The following is a 24,048-nucleotide window of genomic DNA, read 5'->3' as shown; positions in this document are numbered from 1 at the left end:
GTGACAACTGAGCGCCAAAGGGGAAACCTGTTAAGTGAAATGGACACTATAAGCAACAATGAACTGATCAGCTCCTGTCCTGACTCTAGATGTACAATGTAATACTTTATCCTTTTGAGTATTTGTTGTTGTTGTTGTTGTTCTAGTACTAGAGGTTGAACTCTGTAATTAACACACAATTATTCTTAGGTGTTTAAATTTTAACTTAAAGGTGATCCCTGTTAAATTTAAGAGTGGAAAAAGAGAGGGAGGAGATGAACAATTTGGAACATGCTCAATCGGACTTGCCGCAAATGGTGGAGTTAGAAATGTGCCAGGGGACTCCAACACAATCCCATCAAGATGGCATGTACCAATGCCATCTCCCTAGTCCAAGTGATCAATTTCAGCTCACAATTGATAGCTCTGATATGTCTAAGAGTCAAAGAGATCACACAAACAAGACAAGTATCTGCTAATACTAACTGATAGAATCAAAAAGGGAGAGAAAGATCCAACATGGGAAGCGGGATACACAGCAGACTCATAGAATGGCAGACATCCTAAACAACACTCTGGCCTCAGAATCAGCCCTCAAGGCATTCGGATCTGGCAGAAGAGCCCATGAGAGTGTAGCAGGCATGGAAAGCCAAGATATCATGGAAAAAAAAAGACCTAAATGAATGATCTCTGTGAGTGAGATCCCAGTGGAAAGAACGGGGCCATCAAAGAAGGAGGTACCCTTCTCCGAAGGGAGGAGAGAACTTCCACTTTGACTATGACCCTATCAGAAGAAGATTAGAGTCAGCAAACTCTAAAGGCTTCCATAGCCCTGGCAACTCATGACTAGAGCCTAGGGAGATTACTGACGCCATGAACAGGAGTATCAAATTGTTAAGTCAGCAACAGGAGTCACTGTGTACTTACACCCCATGTGGGATCTGTCCTTAATGTGTCGTCTAAAGTGAAGTGATGCTATAACTAGTACTGAAACAGTATTTTTATACTTTGTGTTTCTGTGTGGGCACAAACTGATGAGGTCTTTACTAATTATATACTGAATTGATCTTCTGTATATAAAGAGAATTGGAAATGGAAAAAAAAACAACCTGGTGTTAAAATGGAAATGGCATAGAAAATTAATTAATTTGAAAAATAATATGTAGGATCTCTGTCTTTAATGTGCTGTACATTGCTATTTAATGCTATAATTAGTAATCCAATGGTAGTTTTTTCACTTGATGTTGCTATATGGGCAAAATGTTGAAATCTTTAACTAATATATACTAAACTGATCTTCTGTATATAAAGAGAATTGAAAATGAATCTTTACATGAATGGAAGGGGAAAGGGAACGGGAAAGGGGAGGGTTGCGGGCGGGAGGGAAGTTATGGGAGAGGGGAAGCCATTGTAAACCATAAGCTATACTTTGGAAATTTATATTCATTAAATAAAAGTTTAATTTAAAAAAAAGGTATATTTTAATTTGTGTGACCTGAATCTGTGTATCATATGTTTTAAACGTGTTGGTAGAAAGAAACTAAAAACATTTTAGATGGTTGTGCTTAAGTTTACTGGCTAAACAAACTACACCATGTTAGATATTTAAGAGGTGTTTTCAAATACATGATTCTTACAATTTATAGAAGGCATTGGACCTTCTGGTAAATGTTTTCTTAAGTTGTTATCTAATGGTTGAAACGGTTTGCTAAGTAATCATGTAATATTGCTATTGTCAGCAAGCGATCTAGGACTTGCTCCCTCATTTCTCTATTCTAAGCCCAACTTGTTCTTTCATTTCTCTATTCTCTTCAAGGTAGGAAACTAATTCTATTATGAAGGAATCTGTAGGATGCACAATTTAATCTTTAAACCTTATAAAAGAGATGGCTAACATTTTTCTGTAATAGCATAGCCAAAATAAGAACTTAAATAATAATCTCATAGCTAGATTCACTTCGCCATCAGCGAAGTATACAGTAAGTAGAAAAAACCTCGCTTTCAGAGCAAAGGGAAAGAAAGTTTTTTAGTGAGAATATAATTTTCCTCATGGGCATTGTCTACCTTAGAAAAACTACTACAGAACATGCCTGTGACTATAGACTTCTAGTTCAGGCCACCGAAGATTAGAGATGGGACACGGGCACTCCCTTGACTTGCATCCTCTGGTCTGCTTTAACACAAACCAGGAGGAAAAGAAAGCTAGGCATCAGAAGCAATGGTTGGCAGGCCTATTAATGGCTGATCTGTACAGTGATCTGCCCTCAAGGAGACCCAACAGGCCAGTCCACTGCAGTGGCTTTCAATGTGGTAAGCCTGGGCTTCAGCAGAAGTCAGCTTGTGAAGAGCCCTGGCAGCTCTGCCAAGAGTTGGATCACTGGAAATGGACCTGCCCTGGAGTCGAAGGATGCCCAGGTCAGAGCCACAGATCTTATTGGCTCTAAGCTGAAAAGCCCTTCACTCAGCCCAACTTCCAAAGTGACCACTGCAGCTGAGGGGATGGTCAAGTAGGGTCAGCAACATTGCAGGCAAAACTGTAAATTTCTTGTTAGAGATGCCACCTGCCTTTCCCTGGCCAGCTCTCCTCCCAGGCCAGCCAAGTAATGAAAGTCAACAGAGTGCCTTCCCCTAGGAGGTTGAGACCTCCCTTAGGATATACCCCATGTGAAGAGATAGATAGGTCTGGGCCTCTGAATTTACAAGGCCTAAAGCCCACCAGATTATTATCAAGCCCCTTCTATCAGGTTCTATTTGTCTCTCAATCAGAAAAATTACTTGTAGCTTAGACAGCACCTTTCTTAGCTCCTCTAATAATGACTCTGTCCTTTGTTCTAGGACCTGTCTAGTGCACTTGGGCCTCATTCCTTTGTAATCATAACCTCTACTCTACCACCAATTGCTCTACTCCCAACCTGTGTGTACTGATGGTCCTCTTCCCCACTTAATGCTGTATAATTGTTCAAACCTGGTAAATGCCACTCTTAGGATCATTGGTTACTATCCTCACTCTGTCTTTTATGACCTTGTCTAAATATGATCAGAGTCAGTAAACTTGGAAAGCTTCCATAGCCTTGGCAACTCATGACCACAGCCTAGGATGGTTACTGGCCCCATAAACTAGAGTGTCAATTTGTTGGGTCAACAACAGGAGCCACTGTGCACTTGCTTCTCATGTGGGATCTCTGCACTTAATGTGCTGTACATTGTGATTTAATGCTATAACTAGTACTAAACAGTATGTTACACTTTCTGTTTCTATGTGGGAGCAAACTGTTGAAATCTTTATACTAAATTGATCTTCTGTATATAAAGAGAATTGAAAATGAAAAAAAAATTGCCTGATAAAAAAACATTCAAATCAATAAAGTGCATCGATAATATCCAGAAAACACAAAAACAGAGGTGTAGCAAGATCTGTGATTGAGTGAGCCATAACACAAGAGGATATTTCTGTTTTCATACAGGCATATCCGGACAAAGTGCTCTGGAACTGGTATGCAATGGACTCAGATAATCACAGTCAAACTGGTTTTGGAGAATAGCAAAGTATTTTCTTAGGCAAGTGCATGAAATGTCATCTACACAAACACAAATAGTTTGTTTGTTTGCAGCAATTGCTGTAGTTTTCTGCCTAGACAGCAGGAATGTGTTGAATTTGTGTCTCCATATGGAAATAATTAGTGTTTCCCAGCACCAAAGAAAATATTCCCTGCTTAAATGCATTCAAAACCATAAAGTCCATTGATAATATCAAAAAACATGAAGCAGAGCCTGTAGCAAGATCTGGGATTGAGTTAGCCATAACAAAAGAGGATATTTGTGGTTTCATCCAGTCATATCTGGAAAAAGTCTTGTGGAACTGGTATGCAATGGATTCAGAAAATCACCCTCAAACTGGTTTTGGAGAAAAGCACACTCTTTTTCTTGGACAAGTGGATAAAAGTCATGTTTGCAAATATAAATATCATGTTTGTTTGCAATGATTGCTCCAGCTTTCTGCGTAGAAAACACAAATGTGAACATGTTTGGCCTGCATATGGAAGCACTTAAAATTTCCAGCACAAAACAAAATTTCCTCTACTGAAATTCATTCTAAAATGTAAAGTCCATTGATAATATCCAGAAAACACAAACACAGAGGTTGTAGCAAGATCTGGGATTGAGTTAGCCATAACACAAGAGGAGATTTCTGGTTTCATCCAGTCATATGCGGACAAAGTGTTGTGGAACTGGTATGCAATGGACTAGGAAATCACCCTGAAATTGGTTTAGGAGAAAAGCAAACTCTTTTTTTGGCCAAGTGCATAAAAAGTCATGTTTGCAAATATAAATATCATGTTTGTTTGCAACGATTGATCTAGGTTTCTGCGTAGAGAACACGAATGTGAACACGTTTGGCCTGCATGTGTAAGCACTTAGCATTTCCAGCACAAAACCAAAATTTCCTCTACTGAAATTCATTCTAAAACGTAAAGTCCATTGATAATATCCAGAAAACACAAAAACAGAGGTTGTAGCAAGATCTGGGATTGAGTTAGCCATAACACAAGAGGAGATTTCTGGTTTAATATAGGCATATCTGGACAAAGTGCTGTGGAACTGGAATGCAATGGACTCAGAAAATCAACCTCATACTGAATTAGGAGAAAAGCAAACTCTTTTTCTTGGCCAAGTGGATTAAAAGTCATGTTTGCAAATATAAATATCCTGTTTGTTTGCAACGATTGCTCTAGATTTCTGCGTAGAAAACAGGCATGTGAAGATGTTTGGCCTGCATATGGAAGCACTAAGAATTTCCAGCACAAAACAAAATTTCCTCTACTGAAATTCATTCTGAAACGTAAAGTCTGTTGATAATATCCAGAAAACACAAACACAGAGGTTGTAGCAAGATCTGGGATTGAGTTAGGCATAACACAAGAGGATATTTCTGGTTTCATCCAGTCATATCCGGACAAAGTGTTGTGGAACTGGTATGCAATGGACTCAGAAAATAATCCTCAAACTGGTTTTGGAGAATAGCAAAATATTTTTTAGGCAAGTGCATAAAATATCATCTACACAAACACAAATATCATGTTTGTTTGCAGCAATTTCTGTAGTTTACTGCCTAAACAGCACGAATGTGTTGAGTTTGTGTCTCCATGTGGAACTAATTAGTGCTTCCCTGAAGCAAAGAAAATATTACCTGCCTAAATTCATTCTAAAATGTAAAGTTCATTGATAATATCCAGAAAACACAAACACAGAGGTTGTAGCAAGATCTGGGATTCTTTAGCCATAACACAAGAGATTTCTGCTCTCATCCATTCATATCCAGACAAAGTGCTGTGGAAATGGTATGCAATGGACTCAGATAATCACAGTCAATCTGGTTTTGGAGAATAGCAAAGTATTTTCTTAGGCAAGTACATAAAATATCATCTACACCAACACAAATATCATGTTTGTTTGCAGCAATTGCTGTAGTATTCTGCCTAGACAGCACAAATGTGTTGAGTTTGTGTCTCCATGTGAAACTAATTAGTGTTTCCAAGCACCAAAGAAAATATTCCCTGCTTAAATTCATTCAAAACCATAAAGTCCATTGATAATATCAAAAAACACAAAGCAGAGCCTGTAGCAAGATCTGGGATTGAGTTTGCCATAACACAAGATGATATTTCTGGTTTCATCCAGTCATTTCCAGACAAAGTGTTGTGGAACTGGTATGCAATGGACTCAGAAAATCACCCTCAAACTGGTTTTGGAGAAAAGCAAACTCTTTTTCTTGGCCAAGTGGATAAAAAGTCATGTGTGCAAATATAAATATCATGTTTGTTTGCAACGATTGCTCTAGCTTTCTGTGTAGAAAACACAAATGTGAATATGTTTGGCCTGCATATGGAACCAATTAGCATTTCCAGCACAAAACAAAATTTCCTCTACTGAAATTCATTCTAAAACGTAAAGTCCATTGATAATATCCAGAAAATACAAACACAAAGGATGTAGCAAGATCTGGGATTGAGTTAGCCATAACACAAGAGGAGATTTCTGGTTTAATCCAGGCATATCCGGACAAAGGGTTGTGGAACTGGTATGCAATGGACTCAGAAAATCACCCTCATACTGAATTAGGAGAAAAGCAAACTCTTTTTCTTGGCCAAGTGGATTAAAAGTCATGTTTGCAAATATAAATATCCTTTTTTTTGCAACGATTGCTCTAGCTTTCTGCGTAGAAAACAGGCATGTGATACATTTGGCCTGCATATGGAAGCACTTAGCTTTTCCAGCACAAAACAAAATTTCCTCTACTGAAATTCATTCTAAAATGTAAAGTCCATTGATAATATCCAGAAAACACAAACACAGAATCTCTTACAAGATCTGGGATTGAGTTAGGCATAACAGAAGAGGATATTTCTGGATTCATCCAGTCATATCTGCACAAACTGCTGTAGAACTGGTATGCAATGGAATCAGATAATCAGAGTCCCACTAGTTTTGGAGAATGGTAAAGTATTTTCTTAGGCAAGTGCATAAAATGTCATCTACACAAACACAAATATCATGTTTGTTTGCAGCAATTGCTCTAACTTTCTTCTAGAAATCACGAATGTGTTGAGTTTGTGTCTCCCTGTATAACTAATTAGTGTTTCCCAACACAAAAGAAAATATTCCCAGCTTAAATTCATGGAAAACCATAAAGTCCATTGATAATATTAAGAAAACACAAACACAGAGGTTGTAGCAAGATATGGGATTGAGTTAGCAATAACACAAGAGGATATTTCTGGTTTCATCCAGTCATATCCGGACAAAGTGTTGTGGAACTGGTATGCATTGGACTCAGAAAATCACCCTCAAACTGGTTTTGGAGAAAAGCAAACACTTTTTCTTGGCCAATTGGATAAAAAGTCATGTTTGCAAACATAAATATCATGTTTGTTTACAACGATTGCTATAGCTTTCTGTGTAGAAAACACGAATGTGTGGACACTTGTCCTGCATGAGGAACTACTTAGCATTTCCAGAACAAAACGAAATTTCCTCTACTGAAGTGCATTCCAAAACGTAAAGTCCATTGATAATATCCAGAAAACACAAACACAGAGTCTGTGGCAAGATCTGGGATTGAGTTAGCCATAACATAAGAGGATATAGCTGGTTTCATCCAGTCATATCCGGACAAAGTGCTGTGGAACTGGTATGCAGTGGACTCAGATATTCAAGTCCAAGTGGTTTTGGAGAAAAGCAAATTATTTTCTTAGGCAAGTGCATAAAATGGCATCTATACAAACACGAGAATTTGTTGAGTTTGTGTCTCCATGTGGAACTAATTAGAGTTTCCCAGCACAAAAGAAAATATTCCCCTCTTAAATTCATTCAAAATCCAAGAAGTCCAATGATAATATCAAGAAAACACAAAGCAGAACCTGCAGCAAGATCTGGGATTGAGTTAGCATTAACACAAGAGGATATTTCTGGATTTATCCACTCACATCCAAAGTGTTGTGGAACTGGTATGCACTGGACTCAGAAAATCACCCTCAACCTGGTTTTGGGGAAAAGCAAACTCTTATTCTTGGCCCCGTGAATAAAAATCATGTTTGCAAATATAAATATCATGTTTATTTGCAAAAATTGTTCTAGCTTTCGGAGTAGAAATCATGAATGTGTAGATGTTTGTCCTGCATATTGAACCAATTAGCATTTCCATCACAAAACCAAATTTCCTCTACTGAAATTCATTCTAGAAAGCACGAATATGTTGAGTTTTTGTCTGCACAATTATTTCCACATGGAGACACAAACTCAACACATTCTTGCTTTCTAGGCAGAAAACTAGAGCAACTGCAGCAAACAAACATGATATTTGCTTTTGTATAGATGACATTTTGTGCACTTGCCTAAAAAAAATATTTTGCTATTCTTTAAAACCAGTTCGACTATGATTATCTGAGTTCATTGCATACCAGTTGCACAGCACTTTGTGCGGATATGACTGGAGGAAACTAGAAATATCCTCTTATCTTATGGCTAACTCAATCCCAGATATTGCCACAGATTTTGTGTTTGTGTTTTCTGGATATTATCAATGGACTTTACGTTTTCGAATGCATTTCAGTAGAGGAAATTTCGTTTTGTTCTGGAAATGCTAAGTGGTTCCTCATGCAGGTCAAACTTCTACACATTTGTGTTTTCTACGCAGAAAGCTAGAGCAATTGTTACAAACAATCATGATATTTATATATGCAAATATGACTTTTTATCCACTTAGCCAAGAAAATGAGTTTGCTTTTCTCCAAAACCAGTTTGAGGGTGATTTTCTGAGTCCATTGCATACCAGTTCCGTAGCACTTTGTCGGGACATGACTGGGTGAAAGCAGTAATATCGTCCTGTGTTATCGCTAACTCAATCCCAGATTTTGCCACAGACTTGTGTTTTTGTTTTCTGGATATTATCAGTGGACTTTACGTTTTAGAATGAATTTCTGTAGAGGAAATTTTGTTTTGTGCTGGAAATGCTATTGGTTCCCTATGCAGCCCAAATGTCTACACATTCTTGTTTTCTAGGCATAAAGCTAGAGCAATTGTTGCAAACAAACATGATATTTATATTTGCAAACATGGCTCTTTGTCTACTTGGCTAAGAAAATTAGTTGCTTTTCTCCAAAACCAGTTTGAGGGTGATTTTCTGAGTCCACTGCATACCTATTCCACAGCACTTTGTCCGGATATTACTGGATGAAACCAGAAATACCCTCTTGTGTTATGGCTAACTCAATCCCAGATCTTGCTACAGGCTCTGCTTTGTGTTTTCTTGATATTATCATTGGACTTTATGGTTTTGAATGAATTTAGCAGGGAATATTTTCTTTGGTGCTGGGTAACACTAAATAGTTCCACATGGAGACACAAACACAACACACTCGTGCTTGCTACGCAGAAAACTAGAGCAATTGCTGCAAACATGATATTTAATTTTTAATTTTTTTAATTTTTTTTCATTTTTGAAAGGCAGAGTGGACAGTGAGAGCGACACAGAGAGAAAGGTCTTCCTTTTGCCATTGGTTCACCCTCCAATGGCCACCGCAGTAGGCGCGCTGCAGCCGGCGCACCGTGCTGATCCGATGGCAGGAACCAGGTGCTTCTCCTGGTCTCCCATGCGGTGCAGGGCCCAAGGGCTTGAAGCATCCTCCACTGCACTCCCTGGGCTCAGCAGAGAGCTGGTCTGGGAGAGGAGCAACCTGGACATGATTGGTGCCCTGACCGGGACTAGAACCCGGTGTGCTGACACCGCAAGGCGGAGGATTAGTCTACTGAGCCGCGGCGCCAGCCACAAACATGATATTTGTGTTTGTGTAGATGACATTTCATGCACTTGCCTAAGAAAATACTTTGCTATTCTCCAAAACCAGTTTGACTGTGATTATCTGAATCCATTGCATACCAGTTCCACAGCACTTTGTCCAGCTATGACATGGTGAAACCCGAAATATCTTCTTATGTTATGGCTAACTGAATCTCAGATCTTGCTACAACCTCTGTGTTTGTGTTTTCTGGATATTATCAATGGACTTTATGTTTGAGAATGAATTTCAGTAGAGGAAATTTTGTTTTGTGCTGGAAAAGCTAAGTGCTGGAAATGCTAATTGGTTCCATCTGCAGGTCAAACTTCTACACATTCGTGTTTTCTACGCAGAAAGCTAGAGCAATTGTTACAAACAATCATGATATTTATATATGCAAATATGACTTTTTATCCACTTAGCCAAGAAAATGAGTTTGCTTTTCTCCAAAACCAGTTTGAGGGTGGTTTTCTGAGTCCATTGCATAGCAGTTCCACAACACTTTGTACAAATATGACTGGATGAAACCAGAAATATCCTCTTGTGTTATGGCTAACTCAATCCCAGATCTTGCTACAGGCTCTGCTTTGTGTTTTCTTGATATTGTCAATGGACTCTATGGTTTTGAATGAATTTAAGCAGGGAATATTTTCTTTTGTGCTGGGAAACACTAATTAGTTCCATGTGGAGACAAAAACTCAACACATTCGTGATTTCTAGGCAGAAAACTACAGCAATTGCTGCAAACAAACATGAGATTTGTGTTTGTATAGATGACATTTTATGCACTTGCCTAAGAATATAATTTGCTTTTCTCCAAAACCAGTTTGACTGTGATTATCTGAGTCCATTGCATACCAGTTCCTCACCACTTTGTCCAGATATGACTGGATGAAACCAGAAATATCCTCTTGTGTTATGGCTAACTCAATCCCTGATCTTGCTACAGGCTCTGCTTTGTGTATGCTTGATATTATCAATGGACTTTATGATTTAGAATGAATTTCAGTAGAGGCAATTTCGCTTTGTGCTGCAAATGCTAATTGGTTCCATATGCATCCCAAACATCTACACATTCATGTTTTCTAGGCAGAAAGCTAGAGCAATTGTTGCAAACACACACGATATTTTTATTTGCAAACATGGTTTTTGTCGACTTGGCTAAGAAAATGATTTGCTTTTCTCCAAACCCAGTTTGATGGTTATTTTCTGAGTTCATTCCGTACCAGTACCACAACATTTTTCTGGGTATGACTGGATGAAACCAGAAATACCCTCTTGTGTTATGGCTAACTCAATACCAGATCTTGCTACAGGCTCTGCTTTGTACTTTCTTGATATTATCAATGGACTTTATGGTTTGGAATGAATTTAAGCAAGAATATTTTCTTTGGCGCTGGGAAAGACTAATTAGTTACACATTGAGAAAGAAATTCAACACATTCGTGTTTCTACGCAGAAAATTTATGTTTGTATAGATGCCATTTTATGCACTTGACTAAAAAAATACTTTGGTTTTCTCCAAAACCAGTTTGACTTTGATTATCTGAATAAATTGTATACCAGTTCCACAGTACTTTGTCCGGATATGACTGGATGAAACCAGAAATATCCTCCTGTGTTTTGGCTAACTCAATCCCAGATCTTGCTATAGGCTCTGCTTTGTGTTTTTTTTGATGTTATCAATGGTCTTTATGGTTTTGAATGAATTTAAGCAGGGAATATTTTCTTTGGTGCTGGGAAACACTAATTAGTTCCATATGGAGACACAAACTCAACACATTCGTACTGTCTAGGCAGAAAACTACAGCAATTGCTGCAAAGAAACATGATATTTGTGTTGGTGTAGATGACATTTTATGCACTTGCCTAAGAAAATACTTTGCTATTCTCCAAAACCAGTTTGACTGTGATTATCTGAGTCCATTGCATACCAGTTCCACAGCACTTTTTCCAGATATGACTGGATGAAACTAGAAATATCCTCTTGTGTTATGGCTACCTCAATCCCAGGTCTTGCTATAGACTCTGTGTTTGTGTTTTCTTGATATTATCAATGGCCATTTGGGTTACAATGGCTTCCCCCCTCCCAAAACTTCCATCCCATCCAGAACCCTCCACTTTCATGCTCCCTCTCCACTTCCAATCTCATCAAGATTAATTTTCAATTCTCCTTATATACAGAAGATCAATTTAGTATATATTAGGTAAAGATTTCAACTGTTTGCTCCCATATAGCAACACAAAGTGAACAAAAATACTGTTGGAGTATTAGTTATAGCATTAAATAAGAGTGTACAGCATATTAAAGACAGAGATCCTACATAATATTTTTTAAATTAATTAATTTTCTATGCCATTTCCAATTTAACACCAGGTTTTTTTTTTCATTTCCAATTATCTTTATATACAGAAGATCGATTCAGTATATAATTAGTAAAGATCTCATCAGTTTGTACCCACGCAGAAACACAAAGTGTAAAAATACTGTTTCAGTACTAGTTATAGCATCACTGCACATTAGACAACACATTAAGAACAGATCCCACATGGAATGTGAGTACACAGTGACTCCTGTTGCTGACTTAACAATTTGACACTCCTGTTCATGGCGTCAGTAATCTCCCTAGGCTCTAGTCATGAGTTGCCAGGGCTATGGAAGCCTTTAGAGTTCACTGACTGTGATCTTATTCCGATAGGGTCATAGTCAAAGTGGAAGTTCTCTCCTCCCTTCGGAGAAGGGTACCTCCTTCTTTGATGGCCCCGTTCTTTCCACTGGGATCTCACTCACAGAGATTTTCATTTCAGTCTTCTTTTTTTTTCTTTTCCATAGTATCTTGGCTTTCCATGTCTACAATACTCTCATGGGCTCTTCAGCCAGATCCAAATGCCTTAAGGGCTGATTCTGAGGCCAGAGTGTTGTTTAGGATGTCTGCCATTCTATGAGTCTGCTGTGTATCCCACTTCCCATGTTGGATCTTTCTCTCCCTTTTGGATTCTATCAGTTAGTATTAGCAGACACTTGTCTTGTTTGTGTGATCCCTTTTACTCTTAGACCTATCAGAGCCATCAATTCTGAGCTGAAATTGATCACTTGGACTAGTGAGATGGCATTGGTACATGCCACCTTGTTGGGATTGTATTGGAATCCCCTGGCACATTTCTAACTCCACCATTTGGGGCAAGTCCAATTGAGCATGTCCCTAATTGCACATCTCATCCCTCTCTTTTTCCACTCTTAAATTTAACAGGGATCACTTTTCAGTTAAAATTTAATCACCTAAGAATAATTGTGTGTTAATTACAGAGTTCAACCACTAGTTCTAGAACAACAACAACAACAAATACTAAAAAGGATAAAGTATTACATTGTACATCTAGAGTCAGGTCAAGAGCTGATCAGGTCATTGTTTCTTATAGTGTCCATTTCACTTCCACAGGTTTCCCCTTTGGTGCTCAGTTGTCAACAATCAAGGAAAACAAATGATATTTGTCTCTTTGGGACTGGCTTAATTCACTCAGCATTATGTTTTCCAGATTGCTCCTTCTTGTTGCAAATGACTGGGTTTCATTGTTCCTTATTGCTGTATAATATTCTATGGAGTACCTGTCCCACAATTTGTTTATCCAGTCTACTGTTGATGGGCATTTGGGTTGGTTCCAGGTCTTAGCTATTGTGAATTGAGCTGCAATAAACATTAATGTGCAGATGGCTTTTTTATTAGCCAAATTAATTACCTTTGGGTAAATTCCAAGGAGTGGGATGTCTGGGTTGTATGGTAGGGTTATGTTCAGGTTTCTCAGGAATCTCCAGACTGACTTCCATAGCGGCCTAACCAGTTTGCATTCCCACCAACAGTGGGTTAGTGTCCCTTTTTCCCCACATCCTCTCCAGCATCTGTTGTTGGTAGATTTCTGAATGTGAGCCATTCTCACCGGGGTGAGATGGAACCTCATTGTGGTTTTGATTTGCATTTCTCTGATTGCTAGTGATCTTGAACGTATTTCCATGTGTCTGTTGGGCATTTGGATTTCCTCTTTCGAAAAATGTCTATTGAGGTCCTTGGCCCATTTCTTAAGTTGATTTCTTTTTAGATTCTGGTTACCAACCCTTTATCTGTAGTATAGTTTGCAAATCTTTTTTCCCATTCTGTTGGTTACCTCTTCACTTTCCTGACTGTTTCTTTTGAAGTACAGAAACTTCTCAATTTGATGCAATCCCAAATGTTAATTTTGGTTTTGACTGCCTTGCTCCTGGGGTCTTTTCCAAGAAGTCTTTGCCTGTACCTATATCTTGCAGGGTTTCTCCAATGCTCTCTAATAATTTGATGTTTCGGTTCGTAGATTTAAGTCCTTAATCCATGTTGAGTGAATTTTTGTGTAAGGTGAAAGGTAGGGGTCTTGTTTCAAGCTTCTGCACGTGGAAATCCAATTTTCCCAAACCATTTATTGAACAGGCTGTCCTTATTCCAGGGATTAGTTTTGGATCTTTGATCGAATATAAGTTGGCTGTAGATGTTTGGATTGATTTCTGGTGTTTCTATTCTGTTCCTTTGGTCTATCCATCTGTTTCTGTACCAGTACCATGCTGTTTTGATAACAACTGCCCTGTAGTATGTCCTGAAATCTGGTATTGTGATGCCTCCGGCTTTGTTTTTGTTGTACAAGATTGCTTTGGCTGTTCGAGGTCTTCTGTGTCTCCATATGAATTTCAGCATCATTTTTTCCAGATCTGAGAAGAAGGTCTTTGGTATCTTGATTGGTATTGCACTGAATGTATAAATTTCTTTTGGGAGAATAGACATTTTGATGATTTTGAATCTTCCAATCCATGAGCATGGACGATTTCTCCATTTTTTGGTATCCTCTTCTATTTCTTTCTGTAAGGTTTTGTAGTTTTCATCGTAGAGATCTTTAATGTCCTTGGTTAAGTTTCTTGCAAGGTATTTGATTGTTTTTGTAGCTATTGTGAATGGGATTGATCTTAGAAGTTCTTCCTCAGCCGTGGCATTGCATGCGTATACAAAGGCTTTTGATTTTTTGTGCATTGATTTTATATCCTGCTACTTTGCCAAACTCTTCGTTGAGTTCCTGTAGTCTCTTAGTAGAGTTCTTTGGGTCCCCTAAATAAAGAATCATATCATCTGCAAAAAGGGATAGTTTGAGTTCTTCCTTTCCAATTTGTATCACTTTAATTTCTTTTTCTTCCCTAATAACTCTGGCTAAAACTTCCAGAACTATATTGAATAGCAGTGGTGAGAGTGGGCATCCCTGTCTGGTACCAGATCTCAGCGGAAATGCTTCCAGCTTTTCCCCATTCAATAGGATGTTGGCCGAGTGTTTTTCATATATTGCTTTGATTGTATTGAGGAATGTTCCTTCCATACCCAGTTTGCTTAGAGTTTTCATCATGAAAGGGTGTTGTATTTTATCAAATGCTTTCTCTGCATCTATTGAGAGAATCATATGGTTTTTCTTCTGTAGACTGTTAATGTAGTGCATTACGTGGATTGCTTTGCGAACGTTGAACCATCCCTGCATACCAGGGATAAATCCCACTTGGTCTGGGTGGATGATCTTTCTGATGTGTTGTTGCATTCTATTGGCCAGAATTTTATTGAGTATTTTTGCATCTCTGTTCATCAGGGATATTGGTCTGTAATTCTCTTTCAACGCAGCATCTTATTCTGGCTTAGGAATTAAGGTGATGCTGGCTTCATAGAAAGAATTTGGGAGGATTCCCTCTTTTTCGATTGTTTTGAATAGTTTGAGAAAAATTGGAGTTAGTTCTTATCTAAATGTATGGTAACTCAGCAGTGAATCCATCTGGACCTGGGCTTTTCTTTGTTGGGAGGGCCTTTATTACTGTTTCAATTTCTGTGTCAGTTATTGGTCTGTTTAGGTTTTCTATGTCTTCCTGGCTCGATTTAGGGAGGTTGTATGTGTCCAAGAATCTGTCCATTTCTGATAGATTTCCCTGTTTGCTGGCATACATGTCCTTGTAGTAATTTCTGATGATTCTTTTTATTTCTGTGGTGTCTGTTGTTACGTTTCCATTTTCATCTCTGATCCTATTGATTTGGGTCTTTTCTCTTCTTTTTTTAGTTAGTTGGGCCAATGGGGTGTCAATTTTTTTTTATTTTTTCAAAAAACCAGCTCCTCGTTTGGCTGATTTTTTGTAATGTTCTTTTGGATTCAATCCTGTTGATTTCTTCTTTGATTTTAATTATTTCTCTTCTCCTACTGGGTTTGGGTTAGGTTTGCTGCAGATTTTCTAGATCCTTGAGATGAGTTGAAAGCTCATCTATTTGGTGCCTTTCCAATTTCTTGATGTAGGCACCTATTGATATAAACTTTCCTCTTAACACTGCTTTTGTTGTATCCCAGAGGTTTTGGTATGTTGTGCTGTTATCCTCATTTACTTCCAGAAAATTTTTGATTTCTCTTTTAATTTCTTCTATGACCCATTGTTCATTCAGGAGCATGTTGTTCAATCTCCATGTGTTTGCACGTGCTCTGGGGATTCCCGAGTTGCTAATTTCCAATTTCATTCCTTTGTGGTCTGAGAAACTGCATGGTATGATTCTAATTCTTTTGAATTTGCTGTGACTTGCTTTATGGCCTAGTATGTGGTCAATCCTAGAGAAGGTTCCATGTACTGCTGAGAAGAATGTAAAGTCCTTAGATGTAAGATGAAATGTTCTGTAGATATCTGTTAGATCCATTTGGGCTATAGTGTCATTTAAATCTACTGTCTCCTTGTTGATCTTCTGTCCTGTTGATCTATCTATCTCTGAGAGTGGAGTATTGAAGTCCCCCAGTACTAATGTGTTGTGGTCTAAGTCTCCCTTTAAGTCCCTTAACAAGTCTTTTAAATAAACTTGTGCCCTGTAATTAGGTGCACATACATTGATAATCGTTATATCTTCCTGTTGAATGGATCCCTTAATCATTAAATAGTGCCCCTCTTTGTCTCTCCTAACAGTTTTTGTGGTAAAGTTTATGTTGTCCAATATTAAGATGGCTACGCCTGCTCTTTTTTTATTTCTGCTGGCATGGTATATCTTTTTCCAGCCGTTCACTTTCAGTCTGTATGGATCATTGTTGGAAAGATGAGTTTCTTGTAAGCAGCCAAAAGATGGGTTTTGTTCCTTAACCCAATCAGCCAATCGGTGTCTTTTAACTGGACAGTTCAGGCCATTAACATTCAATGTACTATTGAGAAGGAGTAACTTTGCCCTGTCATTTGCCAAAGATACTTTCTAATATATGGTTTGAGATTCCTGTGATCTTTTGCTGTGAGGTTTCCTTCCTTTACCTTCTTTCATATTGGCGACCGTGTTTCTGTGTTTCTGTATGTAACACATCATTAAGCGTCCTTTGCAGGGCTGGACGAGTGGTGACAAATTCTTTCAATTTCTGTTTGCTGTGAAAGGTCTTTATTTCACCTTCATTCACAAATGAGAGCTTTGCAGGATATAATATTCTGGGCTGGCAGTTTTTCTCTCTTAGTACCTGGGCTATATCTCGCCATTCTCTCCTAGCTTGTAGGGTTTCTGAAGAGAAGTCAGCTGTGAGTCTAATTGGAGATCCTCTGAGAGTAATCTGCCGTTTCTCTCTTGCACATTTTAGGATCTTTTCTTTATGTTTCACTGTGGTTAGTTTGATTACGACGTGTCGTGGTGAGGATCTGTTTTGGTCATGTTTATTAGGGGTTCTATGAGCTTCCTGTACTAGGATGTCTCTGTCCTTCTCCAAACCTGGGAAATTTTCTGCTAGTATCTCACTAAAAAGGTCTTCTAATCCTTTCTGCATCTCCTTGCCTTCAGGAACTCCTAGAACCCGAATGTTGGGTATTTAATAGTATCCTGTAGATTCCTGACAGTATTTTTTAGATTTCTGGAGTCTTCTTCTTTTCTTTGATTTGATTATTTCCTTTCCTGTTCTCGGTCTTCTAATTCCGATATTCTCTCTTCTGCTTCATCCATTCTGTTTTTAAGGGTCTCTAATGTGTTTGTCATTTGATCTATTGAGTCCTTCATTTCATCTTGTTTTTTTTTGTCACTATCACAGTTTCATGTACTACTAGTTGTTTCATTTCATTTTTTTTCCTCCTTAATATTTCATTTTCACAAGAGAGATTTTCTATCTTGTCCATTAAGGATTTCTGTAGTTCAAGAATTTATTTTTGAGAACTTCTTAATGTTCTTATCACTTTTTTGAGATCCGCTTCTTGCATTTCCTCTATCTCTTCATCTTAATAAACGTGCATTGGGGTGTTTGTTCATTTGGAGGCATCATAATGTCTTCCTTCCTCTTGATACCTTGGTTTATAGGTTTACTGTTTGGCATGTTGGAGATAATTTATGGTTTTGGTTATATTTTTTTTTTTTTTGGCTGTGGTGGTTTCATGCAGTCATAACCGGACAAAGTCGTATGGAATTCGTATGACATGGACCAAGAAAATCACTGTAAAAATGGTTTTGGAGAAAAGCAAAGTCTTTTCATTACGCAAGTGCATAAAATGTCATCTATACAAACAGAAATATCATGTTTGTTTGCCGCAGTTCCTCTAGCTTTCTCCCTAGAAAATAACAATGTGTAGAGCTAGTGTCTCCATGTGGAACCAATTAGTGTTTCCAAGCACAAAATTAAATGTTCCCCAATCAAAAACATTCAAACAATAAAGTCCATCGAGAACATCCGGAAAAGAGTAACACAGAGGCTATCGCAAAATCTGGGATTGAGACAGCCAGAACACAAAGGATATTCCTGGTTTCATCCAGTCATATTCGGAGAACGTGGTGCGGAAATCATATACAATGGAAACAGACAATCACAGTAAAAATGGTTTTGGAGAAAAGCAAAGTCTTTTCGTTAGGCAAGTGCATAAAATGTCACCTATACAAACATAAATATCCTGTATGTTTGCCACAGGTCCTCTAGTTTCCTTCCTAGAAAATATGAATGCGTAGAGCTGGTGTCTCCATGTGGAACCAATTAGTGTTTCCAAGCACAAAATTAAATGTTCCCTGATAAAAGCATTAAAAACATTTTATTCCATCGATAACATCTGGAAAAACAAACAGAGAGGCTGTCACAATATCTGGGATTGAGTTAGCCAAAACAAAACCGGATATTTCCGCTTTCATCCAGTCATATCTGGACAAAGTGGTGTGGAATTCCTATACAATGGACACAGACAATCACAGTAAAAATTGTTTGGAGAAAAGCAAAGTATTTTCGTTAAGCAAGTGCATAATTGTCATGTATACAAACAGAAATATCATGTTTGTTTGCCACAGCTCCTCAAGCTTTCTCCATACAAAATACGAATGTTTAGAGCTGCTGTCTCCATGTGGAACCAGTTAGTGTTTCCAAGCACAAAATTAAATGTTCCCTGATAAAAAACATTCAAAACAGTAAAGTTCATCGATAATATCACGAAAACACAAACACAGAGCCTGTCGCAATATTTAGGATTGAGTTAGCCAAAACACAACCAGATATTTCTGGTTTCATCCAGTCATATCCGCACAAACTGGTGTGGAATTCATATACAATGCACACAGACAATCACAGTAAACATGGTTTAGGAGAAAAGCAAAGTCTTTTCGTTATGCAAGTGCATAAAATGTCATCTATACAAACAGAAATATCATGTTTGTTTTCCGCAATTCCTCTAGCTTTCTCCCTAGAAAATACGAATGTGCACAGCTGGTGTCTCCATGTGGAACCAATTAGTGTTTCCCAGCACAAAATTAAATGTTCCCTGATAAAAAACATTCAAAACAATAAAGTCCATCCATCATATCAGGAAAACAGAAACACAGAGGCTGTCGCAATATCTGGGATTGAGATAGCTAAAAAACAACCAGATATTTCCGGTTTCATCCAATCATATCCGGACAAAGTGGTGTGGAATTCGTATACAATGCACACAGACAATCACAGTAAAAATGGTTTTGGAGAAAAGCAAAGTCTTTTCGTTAGGCAAGTGCATAAAATGTCATCTATACAAACAGAAATATCATGTTTGTTTGCCGCAGTTCCTCTAGCTTTCTCCCTAGAAAATACGAATATGTAGGGCTGGTGTCTCCTTGCGGAACCAATTACTGTATCCAAGCTCAAAATAAAATGTTCCCCGATAAAAAAACATTCAAAACAATAAAGTCCATTGGTAATATCCAGAAAACACAAACACAGAGGCTGTAGCAATATTTCGGATTGAGTTAGCCAAAACACAACCGGATATTTCTGGTTTCATCCAGTCATATCCGGAAAAAGTCATGTGGAATTCGTATGCAATGGATTGAGAAAATCACAGTACAAATGGTTTTGGAGAAAAGCAAAGTCTTTTCGTTAGGCAAGTGCATAAAATGTCATGGATACAAACAGAAATATCATGTTTGTTTGCCACAGTTTCTCTAGTTTTCTACCTAGAAAATACGAATATGTAGGGCTGGTGTCTCCATGTGGAACCAGTTACTGTATCCAAGCTCAAAATAAAATGTTCCCCAATAAAAAATCTTTCAAAATAATAAAGTCCATTGTTAATATCCAGAAAAAACAAACACAGAAGCTGTAGCAATATCTGGGATTAGGTTAGCCAAAAAAAACGGATATTTCCGGTCTCATCCAGTCATATCCGGACAAAGCGGTGTGGAATTCCTATGCAGTGGATCGAGAAAATCACAGTACAAATGGTTTTGGAGAAAAGGAAAGTCTTTTCGTTAGGGAAGTGCATAAAATGTCATCTAGACAAACAGAAATATCATGTTTGTTTGTCGCAGTTCCTGTAGCTTTCTCCCTAGAAATTACGAATATGTAGAGCTGGTGTCTCCATGTGGAACCAATTACTGTATCCAAGCTCAAAATAAAATGTTCCCCGATAAAAAACATTCAAAACAATAAAGTCCATTGATAATTTCCAGAAAACACAAACACAGAGGCTTTCACAATATCTGGGATTGAGTTAGCCAAAACACACTGTAATTTGTATGCAATGGGCTGAGAAAATCAGAGTAAAAATGCTTTTGGAGAAAAGCAAATTCTTTTCATTAGTGAAGTGCATAAAATGTCATCTATACAAACAGAAATATCACGTTTGTTTGCCACAGTTCCTCTAGGTTTCTACCTAGAAAATACGAATGTGTAGAGCTGGTGTCCCCATGAAGAACCAATGAGTGTTTCCAAGCTCAAAATAAAATCTTCCCTGATAAAAACATTCAAAACAATAAAGTCCATCGATAATATAGAGAAAACAGAAACACAGAGGTTTTCACAATATTTCGGGTTGAGTTAGCCAAAACACAACCGGATATTTCTGGTTTCATCCAGTCATATCCGGACAAACTGGTGTGGAATTCGTTTGCAATGGACTGCGAAAATCACAGTACAAATGGTTTGGGAGAAAAGCAAAGTCCTTTCGTTAGGCAAGTGCATGAAATGTCATCTATACAAACAGAAATATCATGTTTGTTGCCGCAGTTCCTCTAGCTTTCTCCATAGAAAATACGAATATGTAGGGCTGGTGTCTCCATGGGGAACCAATTAGTGATTCCAAGCTCAAAATAAAATTTTCCCCAATCAAAAACATTCAAAACAATAAAGTCCTTTGATAATATCCAGAAAACACAAACACAGAAGCTGTAGCAATATCTGGGATTGAGTTAGCCAAAACAAAACAGAAAATTTCTGGTTTCATCCAGTCATATCCGGACAAAGTGGTGTGGAATTCGTATGCAATGGACCGAGAAAATCACAGTAAAAATGATTTTGGAGACAAGCAAAGTCTTTTCATAGGGCAAGTGCATAAAATGTCATCTATACAAACAGAAATATCATGTTTGTTTGCCGCAGTTCCTCTAGCTTTATATCTAGAAAAACGAATGTGTAGATTTGGTGTCCCCATGATGAACCAATTAGTGTTTCAACGGTACAAATTAAAAGGCTTCCTGATAAAAAATTCAACACCATAAAGTGCATCGATAATATCCAGAAAACACAAACACAGGGGCTTTCACAATATTTCGGATTGAGTTAGCAAAACACAACCGGATATTTCTGGTTTCATCCAGTCATATCCAGACAAACTGGTGTGGAGTTTATATGCAATGGACTGAGAAAATCACAGTAAAAATGGTTTTGGAGAAAAGCAAAGTCTTTTCGTTAGGCAAGTAGACAAAATGTCATCTATACAAACAGAAATATCATGTTTGTTTGCCGCAGTTTCTCTAGCTTTCTCCCTAGAAAATACGACTATGTAGAGTTGGTGTCTCCATGTGGAACCAATTAGTGTTTCACAGCGCAAAATTAAATGTTCCCTGATAAAAAACATTCAGAACAATAAAGTCCGTAAATATTATCAGGAGTACACAAACACAGAGGCTGTAGCAATATCTGGGATTGAGTTAGCCAAAACAAAACTGGATATTTCCAGTTTCATCCAGTCATATCCGGACAAGTGGTGTGGAATTGGTATGCAATGGACCGAGAAAATCACATAAAAATGGTTTGGGAGAATAGGAAAGTCTTTTCGTTAGGCAAGTGCATAAAATGTCATCTATACAAACAGAAATATCATGTTTGTTTGCAGTAGTTCCTCTAGCTTTCTACCTAGAAAATAACAATACGTAGAGCTGGTGTCCCCAGGATGAACCAATTAGTGTTTCTACGGTAAAAATTAAATATTCCTGATGAAAATATTCAAAACAATAAAGTCCATCGATAATATCCAAAAAACACAAACACAGAGGCTTTAGCAATATCTGGGATTGAGTTAGCTAAAACAAAACCGGTTATTTCGGGTTTCATCCAGTCATATCCGCACAAAGCGGTGTGGAATTCGTATGCAATGCACCGAGAAAATCACAGTACAAATGCTTTTTTAGAAAAGCAAAGTCTTTTCATTAGGCAAATAGATAAAATATCATCAATACAAACAGAAATATCATGTTTGTTTGCCGCAGTTCCTCTAGCTTTCTCCCTAGAAAATACAAATATGTAGAGCTGGTGTCTCCATGTGGAACCAATTAGTGTTTCCAAGCACAAAATTAAATGATCCCTGATAAAAAACATTCAAAACAATAAAGTCCGTGGATAACATCAGGAATACACAAACACAGAGGCTGTCGCAATATCTGGGATTGAGTTAGCCAACACAAAACCGGATATTTCTGGTTTCATCCAGTCATATCCGGACAAACTGGTGTGGAATTCGTATGCAATGGACCGAGAAAATCACAGTACAAATGGTTTTGGAGAAAAGCAAGGTCTTTTCGTTAGGCAAGTGCATAAAATGTCATCTATACAAACAGAAATATCATGTTTGTTTGCAGCAGTTCCTCTAGCTTTCTACCTAGAAAATAACAATACGTAGAGCTGGTGTCCCCAGGATGAACCAATTAGTGTTTCCAAGCTCAAAATAAAATGTTCCCCCATAAAAAATATTAAAAACAATAAAGCCCATTAGTAATATCCAAAAAACACAAACACAGAGGCTGTAGCAATATTTCGGATTGAGTTAGCCAAAACACAACCGGATATTTCTAGTTTCATCCAGTCATATCCGGACAAAGTCGTGTGGTATTCGTATGCAATGGATCGAGAAAATCACAGTAAAAATGGTTTTGGAGAAAAGCAAAGTCCTTTCGTTAGGCAAGTGCATGAAATGTCATCTATAAAAACAGAAATATCATGTTTGTTTGCCACAGTTCCTCTAGCTTTCTCCCTAGAAAATACGAATATCTAGAGCTGGTGTCTCCATGTGGAACCAATTACTGTATCCAAGCTCAAAATAAAAAGTTCCCCGATAAAAAAACTTTCAAAACAATAAAGTCCATTGATAATATCCAGAAAACACAAACACAGAAGCTGTAGCAATATCTGGGATTGAGTTAGCCAATACAAAACAGGATATTTCCAGTTTTATCCAGTCATATCCGAACAAACTGGTGTGGAATTCGTATGCAATGGACCGAGAAAATCACAGTACAAATGGTTTTGGAGAAAAGCAAAGTCTTTTCATTAGGCAAGTGTATAAAATGTCATCCATAAAAAAGAGAAATATCATGTTTGATTGCTGCAGTTCCTCTAGCTTTCTCCCTAGAAATACGAATGTGTAGAGCTGGTGTCCCCATGATGAACCAATTAGTATTTCAACGGTACAAATTGAAATGTTCCCTGATAAAAAATTCAAAACCATAAAGTCCATCGATAATATCCAGAAAACACAAACACAGAATCTTTCACAATATTCGGATTGAGTTAGCCAAAACACAACCGGATATTTCTGGTTTCATCCAGTCATATCCGGACAAACTGGTGTGGAATTCATATGCAATGGACTGAGAAAATCACAGTAAAAATGGTTTTGGAGAAAAGCAAAGTCTTTTCGTTAAGCAACTGCATAAAATGTCATCTATACAAACAGAATTATCATGTTTGTTTGCCGCAGTTCCTCTAGCTTTCTCCCTAGAAAATACAAATATTTAGATCTGGTTTCTCCAGGAGGAACCAATTAGTGTTTCGCAGCACAAAATTAAATGTTCCCTGATAAAAAACATTCAAAACAATAAAGTCTGTGGATAATATGAGGAATACACAAACACAGAGGCTGTAGCAATATCTTGGATTGAGTTAGCCAAAACACAACCGGATATTTCTAGTTTCATCCAGTCATATCCAGACAAACTGGTGTGGAGTTTGTATGCAATGGACTGAGAAAATCACA

Source organism: Lepus europaeus, chromosome 6 (assembly GCF_033115175.1).
Source record: "Lepus europaeus isolate LE1 chromosome 6, mLepTim1.pri, whole genome shotgun sequence".
NCBI lineage: Eukaryota > Metazoa > Chordata > Mammalia > Lagomorpha > Leporidae > Lepus > Lepus europaeus.
The sequence above is the reverse complement of the archived record's forward strand: the minus strand, read 5'-3'. Positions refer to the sequence as shown.